Raw genomic sequence first — 14334 nt, 5'->3', positions numbered from 1 at the left:
GTTGAGTGCCATGAGGTTGACAAGTGAGGTGCTGAGGACCTTTTGGGCAGACTTTGAATAACACACGGGTCTTAGCGCCCATGGCAAGGAGGCGCAACAAGGTACGGCACCGAGGCCAGCAGATAACTCTTGGCCACGACACCTTGAGGCTCCCCTTCCACCATCTCATCACCATTGATAAGACATGTGTTGGAGTTCTGAGTATGTGTCTAGCTGCCTCCCCTGCAGGTTGCCCCCAGACTACTCAAATGCGACAAACACCAACATATGCTGTGGGGAGAACCCATCTTCTCCTCAACCACTAAGGCTGATGTAAGCATGGTAACTATCTGTTTGCCCACCCAGCATGCGCCAAATGCCCAATGCAGTAATGACAGTAAGACGTGGTTGGGGGCGGGAGGGGGGGTCTCAAAGGCTAAGGCTACCTGCTGGGTCAAATGGCCAGGGCTGACTTGGTACTCACCCTTCCAGAGCGCAACAAATCACTGAAGCGCTTGCGGCACTGTGTTCCTGTGCGCTGCACGTCGTCATGGGCACTTACAGCCATCGCCACCTCCTGCCACGCCTGCCTGGTGACGTGGGGGGCCCTCCTCCTCTCATCCTCTGGATACAAAATATCCCGACGGTTGGACACCTCTTCGAGGAGGACAGCAAGGCAGGCATCTGAGAAACGAGGGGCACAGTAGCCCCCCGCTGACCTATCCTGCAGCCTGCCCCCCTCCTCCTGTGCCCTGAAACCAGCACGTCCTTCTCTGTGAGTGGCCATGGTGCACTGCCTCAAGGAGGCTGCCTGGCCACTCTTTATACAGACTGCCGGTTCCCCAGTGGTCTGAACACGCCCGCTGCCGATTCGATTTTCCCATTGTACACGGGAGTCGCAAACCTGCTCGGCGGGCCTTAATTGGCCCGCCCCCGCAAGATGGTGGCGCAGCCCTTTTCGGCAGTGGCAATCGGCTGCTCGCCCGCTGCCGAGTCAGTCGGGTCCGCCCGTCCGTCAAGGGCAAAATTCAGCCCTTGGAATTTGGAAGCTGAACTATACCTTGAGGAAGACATAATGTTAAGAGTTATTTAGAAGCAGTGAACTCTTTGACAAACAATCACAATATGTGTAAATTTAAGAACATCTAACAATTGTTAAAGACTAAGAAAAAGTATATTAGGCTGAATTTCCATTGAGATTATGCTGATCATCCAATGTAATTCAGTAGAAAATCGACAGATGATTGAGAGAAACTCAGTGAAAACTCATCTACTTATAATTTTAAAAAAGAAAACTTCAAAGAAAAGAAAACAACTTCAAAGCACTAACTGCTGAAAGGTATCTCAGTTAAGGAAAACAAAACACTTTTCAAAGTATGCATCTGGAATTTTCCCAAGGGTTCTCCTGAGCTCCTCTTGTAACTTTTTAAACAGATAATCAGCGAATGCCCAGAGAAACAACATAAAAAACTAAAAATTGCCTTTTTCTGCTGTATCCCAAGGAATTATGATGAGTTAATGGCTGAAGATTGGGAGGTCTCCCACAGAAATTCTATATAATGTTTATTTTACAAGATATACCCAGTGAAAGTTCAAATAATATTAATCTGATATCAGTATTGGTCAATGAGGCCCATGTACTGAACAAGTTAAAGGAACTGAAATCTCCTGACTTGTGGGTCTTTTGCTAGGGTCATTTGAGCCATGAAGAGGTGTGGGTCCACACAAGGTGCAGAGGAATAAATATTAGTTAAGATACACTTATGCCAATTCCATATTCCAACTGATCCAGTGACCAGGGAAAGGTTAGCACCCTTAATATATATTCTATAGTATTGGGGGAGACTAGTCAAGAAATTTGTGAGAATCTTCAATTGTTTTTATTGCTGTTAAGAACAACTTACTTTTATATAGTGCCGTTAGCATAATAAAGTGTGCCAGTGGATTATTACAGGGTCATTATCAGAACAAAATTTGACATTAAACCACTTAAGCAGATATTAGGACAGGCAACCAAAAGCTTGGCCAGTTTTGAGGAATGTCTTAAAGGAGGACTGAGAAGTAAAGAGACACAGGCCTAGATTCTCATGGAGTCGTGGAGACTCCAGGGACCTTTAAAACGGTGGGCAGGACCTGGAACCAGAAGTCCCACCTCCATTTCTGACATAACCTATACTTTAACCTATACTATAACCTAACCTTTGTACAAACAGGCCCCACTTTCGCTGGAGCAAGGGCCTTATCCCACAGTGTGGGAGTAATGAATTTTAGAGCAGAGGTAAATGCACGTGAAGGGCGGATAAGATCTGGAGACCTTCAAGCTGTGGAGTTATTTCAATAGCCTGCTCTTTAAACATTAAAAAAGTCTGCCTGTGTCTGTGAATTGAAAAAAAAATCTGTGCTAGCAGTATCAGTAGCTGTTTGTTGACATAATCCCAAGTGTTATTATTACAGCATTATTACTTGACTGTTTTCCGCAAACTATCATTATCACAGTGGGGGCCTGTAAATTCACAGTTTGATTCACGACTCAAAGACGTTACTAAAGGATTAGATGCGGGGATATGAATACAAATGTTTGTTTTTATAAAAGATTAAATACTTGAGGGAATTTAAATGGATTGAATAGGCTTTCATGAATAGAAAGATCTATTACAGACTTCACCATGTTAAGCTTTTGTTAACATGGTGAAGTCTGTAATAGATATTTAGAACTTTATTTCATCTCAGCATGGCTGCTAAGATCTGCCCACGGTGAATACTAGGTGAGTTGGCATGAAGAGTGTAAAGGAAAAGGATGGTGGGGTGCATGGATTGGTCTGAGTTGGCATTAAGTTAAGGGGTATGGGGGTGGGTGAGGGGCCATGAGTTGGCATGTACGGGTAGGGGGAGTGGGTGGGTGGTGAGGGGTGAGGCCCAGAGGGCCTAATATTTAACAACACAACTGGGGCAACATCCCAGAGAACTGAGGCAAGCCTTTTTACCTGCTCGGTATCCAGCAGTCCCTGTGGCCTTTTCCGATCTGCATCCAGGGGAGATGAACCCAGCTCTGTCCCTCACCGATCACCCCCAGGAATGAAGATCCTGCCATTTGGGGTACTTTTTCCTGAGGCAGGTGGGAGAGCCAGGAGATTTCCAACTCTGCGCACCTGCCTCAGGAGTGAAAATCTAGGCCACAGAGAGGTTAATGGAGCAAATTCCAGAAATTAGGCCTAGGCAACTGAAGACACGACTACCAATGGTGTAAGAATTCAAATTAGGGATGTGCAAAAAGCCAGGATTAGAGGAGCACAGAGATCTCACAGGGCTATAGAGCTGGATGAGGTTACAGAAATAAGAGGTGAGGCTTTGGAGTAATTTGTAAACAAGGATTAGAAATTTAAAATCAAGATATTGCCAGACAGAGAGCCAAAGCAGATCAGCAAGGGCAGAGGTGATGGGTGAATGGGACTTGTTACGAGTTAGGGTATAGGCAGCAAAGTTTTGTATGAGCTGAAGTTTATGGAGGGTGGAAGGTGGGAGATTGGCCAATCTAGTCTAGAGATAGCGAAGGCACAGGTTTCAGCAGATGCGTTGGAGCAGGGATGGTACTCGGCAGTCCTGGTGATGGAGTGAAAAATAGAATCTTGGCCTTCCGTGCTGGCTCTCTATAAGAAAAATTTAGTTAATCCCACTCCCCAGTCCTCTCCACTTAGCCCTGCAATTTTATTCTGTTCTGCTGATTATCTAATTCCCTTTTGAAAACCACGATCAAATCTGCCTCTACCACCATTTCAGATTCCAGATCTTAACCATGTGCGTAAAAAGGTTTTTCCTTTTATTGCCTTTAACTCATTTGCTAATCACTTTACATCTGTCCCCTTTGGTTCTTGACCCATCTGGTGATGGGAACTGTCTCTATCTAATCAATCCAGACCCTTCATGATTTTGAGCACCTCTATCAGACCTTCTCGCAAGCTCCTATTCTCTAAGGTGAACAACCCAGCTTCCACCAATTTATCCATGTAACTGAAGTCATTATTTCCAGAATCACTCTTGGAAATCATTTCTGCATCCGCTCTACAGCCTTCATATCCTTCCTAAACTGCCATGCCCATAAGTAAAAAATGCGGATGCAGATGCGGATGACACAAAGATTGGCCGGGTGGTTAACAGTGAGGTTGATGGTCTTGGGCTACAGGAAGATATAGACGGGATGGTCAAATGGGCAAATAAGGGGCAAGATGGAATTTAACCCTGAAAGGTGTGAGGTGATACACTTTGGAAGGAGTAATTTGACAAGGAAGTATTCAATGAATGGCATGACACTAGGAAGTTCTGAGGAACAAAGGGACCTTGGCGTGTGCGTCCATAGATCTCTGAAGGCGGAGGGGCATGTTAGTGGGGTGCTGAAAAAGGCATATGGGACACTTGCCTTTATCAATCGAGGCATAGATTACAAAAGTAGGGAAGATCATGTTGGAGTTGTATAGAACCTTGGTGAGGCCACAGCTGGAGTACTGTGTGCAGTTCTGGTCACCACATTATAGGAAGGATATGATTGCGCTGGAGGGGGTGCAGAGGAGATTCGCCAGGATGTTGCCTGGGATGAAACATTTAAGTTATGAAGAGGGGTTGGATAGACTTGGGTTGTTTCATTGGAGCAGAGAAGACTGAGGGGCGACCTGATCGAGGTGTACAAGATTATGAGGGGCATGGACAGGGTGGATAGGGAGCAGCTGTTCCCCTTAGTTGAAGGGTCAGTCACAAGGGGACATAAGTTCAAGGTGAGGGGCAGGAGGTTTAGGGGAGATGTGAGGAAAAACCTTTTTACCCAGACCGTCTGGAATGCACTGTCTGGGAGGGTGGTGGAGGTGGGTTGCCTCACATTCTTTAAAAAGTTCCTGGATGAGCACTTGGCATGTAATAACATTCAAGTCTATGGGCCAAGTGTTGGTATATGGGATTAGGTAGGTAGGTCAGGTGTTTCTCACGTGTCGGTGCAGACTCGATGAGCCAAAGAGCCTCTTCTGCACTATGAGATTCTGTGATGCTGTGAATATATTCCAAGGGAAGAATTTTGCCCTCGTTGGGTGGGTGTGGCAGGCAGGCGGGTCCAGGAGCGGTTGCAAAGCCACCTGCCACCCTTGATCGGGCCCTCGACCACAATTTCACTGTGGGTGTACCTACACCACAAGAAGGCGGCTCACCATATCCTTCTCAAGGGAAATTAGGGATGGCCAATTACTGCTGGTCAACCAGCAATGTCCACGTCCTGTGAACAAATAAACATAAAATGAAACATGTCCTTCCATTCCACCAGCTTGTCTATGTCCTCTTGAAATCCATGACTATCCTCTAATGACCTAAATTTTCTGGCCCTGTTGGCATCAGGTCTCATGGTGGCCGGGGCAGGGGTGGAACCATATGGTGAGAAGGCCAAAAATCAGTTTTATGCCGGCCTGAAAGCACAGCGGGATCATCTGATGGAGTCCGTCATAGCAGAATGCCAATCCTGCTGAAGGCCAGCATGAACCTGCTATGCAGGTTAACACGCTAATGGGATGCAAAGTAAGGCCTGACCAGAATCATCCCCTCATGCTAGATTTTCTGTTACACTAGCGGGAAAACACACCGGCTCAGAACACGTCTGGACAAGTGTGATGTTCAGAAGTCAGGACTTACCGTTAGGGCCTTGGCTCAGATCACAGACATTCGAGGAACAGAAGAAGCTGGAGCCTTACAGCTGCAGGACCCTGGAAGAACACACGCATCACATGGTGGATGGATTCTCGTGGACATGGCTCTGCCGCAAAACAGCTCACGAGGGCTGGAGGTCTCCGTTTGATGTCTCGGGTCTGCTTCGGAGAATTACGGTCTTGGTCATGGGCTGCCCAAGGATGGGTCAGCGGGGGGGGGGGTGTGCGAATGTATCAAGGGGATGAGGTTGGGAGGCGAGGGTCGAAGGTGACGAGGGGGTGAGGTTGGAAGGGCGAATGAAGGTTTTAGGGGGTGAAGTTGAGGGGGGGGTAAAAGGGAGTACAGGGAGGAGGAGGGTGTCACGGGGAGAATGTGGCAAGTGGGGAGGTACGTGTAAGGGGGCTCTAAGGGATGGAGTCCGGAGGGAGTGGGGAGGGGACAGCATAGAATGTTTGTGCGGTGAGCGGAGCCATGGATAGGATGAGGAAGAGAATATGAGTCTGGTGGATATGTCAGGGCGTTAGTGTGAGAGCGTTAGTGGTGATGTCCCTTGAGTGTGAGATACCTGTGGATGTGTGATGGGTTTGTGATGTGTGAGTTTGAGAGTGATGAAGTGATTGCCTTACCCTGGTGGAACAGATGAGAGCATTAATCCTCTTCCTGCACTGGATGGCCGACCTCCTCTGTGCTCCGGTGGTGCTGACCGCCGCTGCCACTTCCTTCCAGGCCGGACTAGTGACTCTGGCGGACCCCCTGCGATCAAAGCTGGTGTCGAGAACATCGCTGTGGGCTGGCACTGTGCTCAGCAGGCATCCCAGAGGCGTGTCACTAAATTTGGGGGCTGCCATCTTCTCTATTTTCGGGGCCAACTGTCACCTGGAGCAGCCCTGGTCTGAAGACTTGAAGTAGGCTGCGCTCCGGTGAGCTTTAAATATGGTGCCCGGAGCAAGGAAGTGCTGAGGTCAGGCAGGGCTTGGCGGGCAAATCCAAGCCCACCTACCAGCGGTCCAGCGTGTTTCCTGTGAATGCATTATTAATGAGGCAGGACATGCTGTGAGTGGGACAGTATGGTGCGAAAAGCAGCCATGGCAGTCGGCGGGTAAAACGTCATTTTTTCTGCCCACTACCGCACTATGTTAAAATCTGGGGCACTTCCGCCCATCATTTACTATAATTTGACGTTTTGTATCATTTGCAAATTTTGAAATTGTGCCCTGTACACCCAAGTCTAAGTCAATAATATACGCCAGGGAAGGCAGTGGTCCTAGCACAGTCCCCTGGGAAACACCACTGTTTGCCTTCCTCCAGTCTGTAAAAACAACCATTCACCACTACTGTTTCCTGCCACTCATTCTCATTCAACTTCGTACCTATGCTGCCACTTTCCCCTTTATTCCACGGGCTTCAACTTTTCTCACAAGCCTATTATCTGTTGCTTTATCAAATGTCTTGGGAATTCCATATATACCACATCAACCATAATTAGTCCTCTCTGTCACCTTATTGAAAAGCTCAATTAAGTTATTTGCCTTTAACAAATCCATGCTGACTTTCCTTAATTAATCCACACTTGTTGTATGACTGTTAATTTTGTCCCAGATTATTGTTTCTAAAAGCTTTTCCACCACTGAGGTTAAACTGCATGGCCTGTAATTTAAGGTAATTAGCTCAAGAAGCTATGGCGACATGTGCAAAACACTTTTTTACCCAGCAAGTGGTTAGGATCTGGAATGCACTGCCTGAGCATGCGGTGGAGGTAGGTTCAACTGAGACATTCAAGAGGGAATTGGGTTGTTATCCAAAAAGGAAGACTGTGCAGAGTTACGGGGAGAAGACCAGGGAGAGCCATTAGGTAAATTACTCCCAAGGAGAAACAGCATAGACACAATGGGCTGAATGGCCTTCTTCAGTACTGTAACAATTCTGTGATTCTGTAGTTGCTGGGTTTATCCTTACACCCTTTTTTTGAACATTTGCAATTCTCCAGTCCTCTGGCACCACCCCTATAACTAAAGGAGGGTTAGACGTTTATGGCCAGTACCAATGCAATTTCCACCCTTACTTCCTTCCGTATCCTTGTATGCATCCAATTCAGTCCTGGTGACTTATCAACTTTAAGTATAGTAACCCTTTCTAATACCTCCTTTTTATGGCTTTTTAGCCCATCCAGTGACTCAACTAGCTCCTCTTTAACTATGACTCAGGCAGCATCTTCTTCTTGCTTGGTAAAGGCAGATGCAAAGTATTCATTTAGTACCTCAGCCTTGCCCTCTGCTTCCATGCATAAATCTTATTTCTGATCCCTAATCAGCCCCATTCTAACCCTCTTACCAATATGCCTATGGAAGACTTTTAGATTCTCTTTTAAGTTAGCTGCCAGTTTCTACTCATGCTCTCTCTTTCCCCCTCTTATTTCCTTTTTCACATGAAAGACTTCCAGTTAATTAAGATCTATGGAAATCCATGGTAGAACAAGGGATTAGATTTTTTAAAAAAGGAAACTAGAGAGCATTAGTGAGGGGACTAGTGCTGAGCTGAGAGAATTGTTGCATCAAGGTCACTAGGATTGACAGTAGGACCTTTGTTGTTTCTCATATGACCAAGATGTAGAAACAAAATGTAATTTTGTTAAATTTGCCAACAAAACTGCAAATTTGTTGGGAGAACTTAGGGACCTAGGATTTGTTTAGAAATTTACTGAAAGGCTCAGATCAATGTGCAATTGGGCTGACAAAAGTAAACCATTGTGTACTGGTTGAATATCATGCAGCAGATTTACCACAAAGCAACTTAGGACCAAAGTTAAAATTGTCAATGATTAGATAGCGTAGCCAGCCAATTTCAACAATGAATAAAATGCTGAGACATATAGCTAGGGTAATGAAGTACAAGTCCAAACAAGTTATGCTGAAGCTTTATAATGCACTGATGTCATACAAATGGAGTACTGAGTTCAATCCTAGTGCTACAAAAACCATCTATGGGCACTGGATGCACATGAATTACACAAAAGTTCAAAAGAAATAAACCCAAGTGTAAGAATAAGTTCTCAGGGAAATAGTGACAAGTGTCATCTTTATCCGTGCAGGATATGGAGTGACCAAACAAGCATAAATAAAAAGAATGGTAAAATATTAACTTGTTTGGATGGGGAAAATACTGAAGGACCTGCAGGACTTTCTGATTGAATCATAAGGCATACATTTAAACTCATGAAACACTAATTTAAAACAAGGCAAGTTTACATAATAGGGTGCTAATTATTTGGAACAACTTGCCAGGCAGGGCAGTAGAAATTAAAAGATTAAGGAAACTGAAATGGGAGTTGGATGTTGGCCTCAGAGTTAAAATAAATGAGGGGCCCACATTCATGGGATGAATGATTGATTCTCATATTTGAATTGAGAGCAGAATACAATGAAATGAATTTTGACATTACTTCAAACCTATTATCTTGCAGAAAACTCATTTACATTAAAGCACCAAAACTTTGCAAATAAGGGTGCTGCTTTTCAAGTTCGCAGAAATGCAGAAGTTGAGTTGCTTCCAAGATTTGTTCATTTATGGGCAAGAGATTGCAATCCTGTGACACGTGCTTTAACAGATTGGATCCCCTTCTGTTCTGCTGTGCTCCATGAGCCTTTTGCTATGTGTTTAGCAATAACCAGACCCACAATGTGGAAACGCACATAAATAAATAGCGTTGGAGACGCCAACTAAACCTACAAAAATGGAAATCTTACAAAAGGCTCACGTTCCGAATAAGATACAATACATGAAGGAAATCAAGAATCTTGGGAATACATGAGGATATTCAGAGTTTGAATCGTTTTTATATATTTAACAGTGGCTTTCACTGTGTTGCACAACAGATGGAGATAGAAGCAAGGGAGAGATTTAATCTCATATAAAATCCTATGACTTTCCTTTTCTATGTTGACTGTGCTAGGTGTCTATATTATTGAATTAATAGCTCCAATTTTAACTTGGGTGTAAGGGCAAGAAGGAGACACACCCCCGCCCACCCGTGACGAAGGTGGTGTGATGCTTGATGTGACCTTGTGTAAATCCTGGGCTAAACTGTTTACTGCTCAAAGTTGTCAGGAATGAAGTTACTGTTGATAGGTGGTAATGGGAATTGAGACAGGAGCTGGATATCATTGGGCATCCAAGAACATAGTCCCTGACAAGGTAAGTCAGAGAGGAGGAGGTCGAGGCCTGGAGAAGGGGAGGAAGAACTCAGGGCACCGAGGTTTTCCTGTTGAGCCATTTGGAGCATTTCTGCTGCCCCCTAAGTCACAAGGACACTGACATAATTTAAAGATTAATTCTTACCTTAACCTGGGCCTCTTGAGGCCCATTACTAACAGCTCAAGAGACTGTGTAAAATCGTGCATTTCGGGTGTTCAGATGACGTCGTTTTATGCAATTTTCGCCATCAGATCCCAATTTTTTCCCCTCAACAATTTTTGGGAGTTTGAAAATCACAGGCGACGGGATTGGAGCAGGTTCCATTAAAAGCTGCCATTTTAACCGCTGGTCTGACGAATCGGGTTAAAATTGGAACCGATACCTTTGGCTGTGGGCAGTGGTCGTGGGTTGGACATCGGCCGGGGTTTTCCTGCCCCCTCGCGCCAAGATGCCGCCGATGTGAACGGAGCTTCCAACGGCTCCCCGGCCCCGCACGCGGTGGCGGGCGGGGCGGGGCAGGGGCCTGGCAAACTCCTGCCTCGCGCGCGTGGGGGGGCCTGGAAAACTCCTGCCTCGCGCGCGTGGGGGGGCCTGGAAAACTCCTGCCTCGCGCGCGCGGGGGGGGGCCTGGAAAACTCAGGCCTTTCACCTCAACCAGAAATGTCATTGGAAAATGAACACTTCCAATAAAGGTATTATGGTGAAATGATTTTGGATGATTTAACCCAGTTCAGAATGTGAGCAGGTTTGCAGCACAAAATTGCCCTTAATTTGGCACTAATGAAAAAAAAAGTGACCATTTTTTCCAGCATTTACCTCAATGTTAATCATGAAGCTGTTAATTACCAGTCTTAAGTAGAAAAAAAAGAGTCACACTCAAAGACACCTGAGCAAAAAACCAGACTTTAGGATTAAGATGAAAGCCACTCATACCCATTAACGAGTCAATAAAGAGTTTAATGTTCCAATTATTATGATTTGGGAATATAAGAATAATTTAAACCAGTGTTGTGCACATAGTTGCAGCTCGTAGACATTGTTGAGCTAACTAATTTTCTGTGATTTGGTGTAAGAACAAAAGGTTTTGGAATCTGCATAATTTAGTTTCTTGCAATGCTCCATTTGATAACTCAACATTGCCACCTGGTGCTCAGTTCACAGCTGACAGTCATTCCAAAAGTACTTTTCTGCAACAAGCATAATAGCCTGGATCAGTCAGCAGAGAAGCAATGACATTGCCACAGACCTTGAAAAAGGTTTCTCACAAGCTGCTCTGTGGTGTGAATTTCCCCTTTCCCAAAGTCAGTTTCAATCTGCAACAGAGACAAGGGAATCTCCAGGCATTCAGCAACAATGTCATCAAACAGGTTCAACAGTGAATCATATTGAAGTATTCTCACAGGTAGCAAACCAGGATGTAAAAACTAATGAATTCCTTCATTTTTAATTTTAAACTAGCAGTGACCCACAAACATTTGTGGTCAAATTAGTATACTTAACCAATTCCATCGTTGTATCCGCCTGTCTCATGCATTCCTCAAACGTGTCATTCCATGTTAGGAATCCTGTGGCAAGTAGCTCACCTCCTGACTCCCCAAAGCCTGGCCACCATTTACAAGGCACAAGTCAGGAGTGTGATGGAATACTCTCCACTTGCCTGGATGAGTACAGTTCCAACAACACTCAAGAAGCTAGACACCATCCAGGACAAAGCAACCTGCTTGATTGGCACCTTATCCACAAACATTCACTGTCACCGACGCACAGTAGTAGCAGTGTGTACCATCTACACTGCAGGAATACACCAAGTCTCCTTAGACAGCACCTTCCAAACACACGACCACTACCATCTAGAAGGTCAAGGGAGCAGACGCATGGGAACACCACCATCTGGAAGTTCCCCTCCAAGCCACTCACCATCCTGACTTGGAAATATATCGCCATTCCTTCACTGCTGCTGGGTCAAAAGCCTGGAACTCCCTCCCTAACAGCACTGTGGGTGTACCTACACCACATGGACTGCAGCAGTTCAAGAAGGCAGCTCACCACCACCTTCTCAAGGCAGTTAGGGATGGGCAATAAATGCTGGCCTCGCCAGTGATGTCCACATGCCATAGAATGAATAAAAATAATCTTAGGAGAATACAGGTCAAGTTTCCTCAATCTCTTCTCATAAAACAATCTCATCATCCTAGGGATTAGTCTGCAGTCTGCTGAACTTCTGTTGCACTCCCTGTATGGCAAGTATATCCCTCCTTAGATAAGGGGACCAAAATTGTACACAATACTCCAGGTGAGATCTCACCAAGGCTGTATGCAACTGCAGGAAGACATCTTTACTCCTCTACTCAAATCCCCTTTCGATGAAGGTCAATGTACCATTTGCCGCCTTATGACTGTTCCACCTGCATGCCAGCTTTTAGTGACTCATGAACAAAGACACCCAGGTCCCTTTGGACACCAACACTTCCCAACCCCTCACCATTTAAGAAATATTCTGTCCTTCTGTTTTTTTTCTACCAAAGTGGATAACTTCACACTAATTCACTTTATATTCCAGCTGTCATGTTCTTTCCCATTCGCATAGCCTGTCCAAGTCCGCTTGGAGCCTCCTTCCATCCTCCTCACAACTTACATTTCCATCTAGTTTTGTGTCATCAGCAAATTTGGAAATATTACAATTGGTCCCTACATCCTAATCATTTATATAGATTGTGAACAGCTGTGGACCTAGCACTGATCCTTGCGGTACCCCACTAGTAACAACCTGCTGTCCTGAGAATTACTTGTTTATTCCTACTCTCTGCTTTCTGTCTGTTAATCAATTCTCAATCCATACTAGTATATTTCACCCCATCCCATGCCTTCTAATTTTACTCGCTAACCTGCTGTGTGGGACCTTATGAAAAGCCTTCTGAAAATCCATTACACCAGATTCACTGGTTCTCCTTTACCTATGCTACAAGTAACATCCTCAAAAAATTCCAACAGGCTTGTCAAACATGATTTCCTTGTTGACTCTGCCCAATTTTACCATTATTTTGTAAATATCTTATTATCACATGCTTTATAATAGATTCTACCATTTTTCCTTCTACTGATGTCAAACTAACATGTCTGTAGTTCTCCATCTGCATCTCCCTCCCATCTTAAATGGTGGGGTTACATTTGCTGGTTTCCAGTCGGCAGCAATCTTTCCAGAATCTATAGAATTTTGAAAGATAATCATCAATGCATCAACAATCTCTCTAGCCACCTCCTTCATCACTCTGGGATGTGGCACATCTGGTCCAGGGGACTTACCAAACTTCAATCCAGCTAAATTTTCAAGTACTATATCTTTACTAATACTAATTCCTTTCAGTGCCTCTGTTTCACAAGTCCCTTGGTTGCCTAATATTTCTGGAAGATTTCCTGTATCTTCTTCTGTGAAGACAGATACAAAGTAATTGTTTAGTTCCGCTGCTATTTCTCTGTTCTCCGCTATACATTCTCCTGTTTCCACCTGTAATGGGCCCATATTTACCCCAGATAACCTTTTCCTTTTCATATATCTAAAGAAGCTTTTACAGTCCACTTTTATGTTTCTTGCTTGCTTGCATTCATATTCTCTTTTCCCTTCATCAGTTTTTTGGTCATCCTTTAGCTTCTAAATTGCTCCCAATCCTCAGGTTTACCACTTTTCCTGGCATCCTTAAAGCCATTTTCTTGGATCTAATGAAATCTTTAACTTCTTTTGTTAGCCATGGTTGGTTCACCTTTCCCAGTGGGTGTTTGTGCCTTAGAGGAATGTATACCTGTTGTAGACCATGTCGTACTTCTTTAAATACTAGCCATTGCCTGTCTACCATCAAATCTTTTAGTGTATTTCCCCAATCCACCATAGCCAACCTGCCCCTCATTCCTTCATACTTTCCCTTGTTCAGATTTAAGACCCTGGTTTCAGAATGAACTATATCACATTCAAATTTATCGTGAAATTCTTCATATTATGGTTACTAGTACCCAAAGGCTCCTTTACAGCAAGGTTATTAATTAGCCCTTGCCATCCCAACCATGCCATCCATCTCCCATGCAATTCTACCCCTCTCGTGTCATCCTATTTTCAACACCTAGCATACTGAAATGACAGGACCTGTAGTGGGTCAGGAACCAGTTGACAACTGCAGTGAACTTTGCTGTGGCCCTTTAATTGAGCCACAGCATCATTAATATCCCACTTCCAGGTTCCCCAACCAATCAAAGAAGATGGGAGGGATTGCACAATAGATCTGTCAAAGGGAAGATTTCTAATTAAAGGGACATGAGCAGGTCAATAAGGTTCAACTGGACATGGATTTTTAAGGCTGTAACAACACAGGAACCAGGGAAGGTTGTTCTCCCGGTCTCTCACTCTTACCTGGAGGTCCTCCTGCAGAATCAGAGGGACAGCAGTGAGGTGATCTTCTAGGGCAGGAGGAAGAGGACTGCCTCTCCAACCAAGCA

Source organism: Cetorhinus maximus, chromosome 4 (genome assembly GCF_964194155.1).
Source record: "Cetorhinus maximus chromosome 4, sCetMax3.hap1.1, whole genome shotgun sequence".
NCBI classification, from domain to species: Eukaryota; Metazoa; Chordata; class Chondrichthyes; order Lamniformes; family Cetorhinidae; genus Cetorhinus; species Cetorhinus maximus.
Note: the sequence above shows the minus strand (reverse complement) of the source record.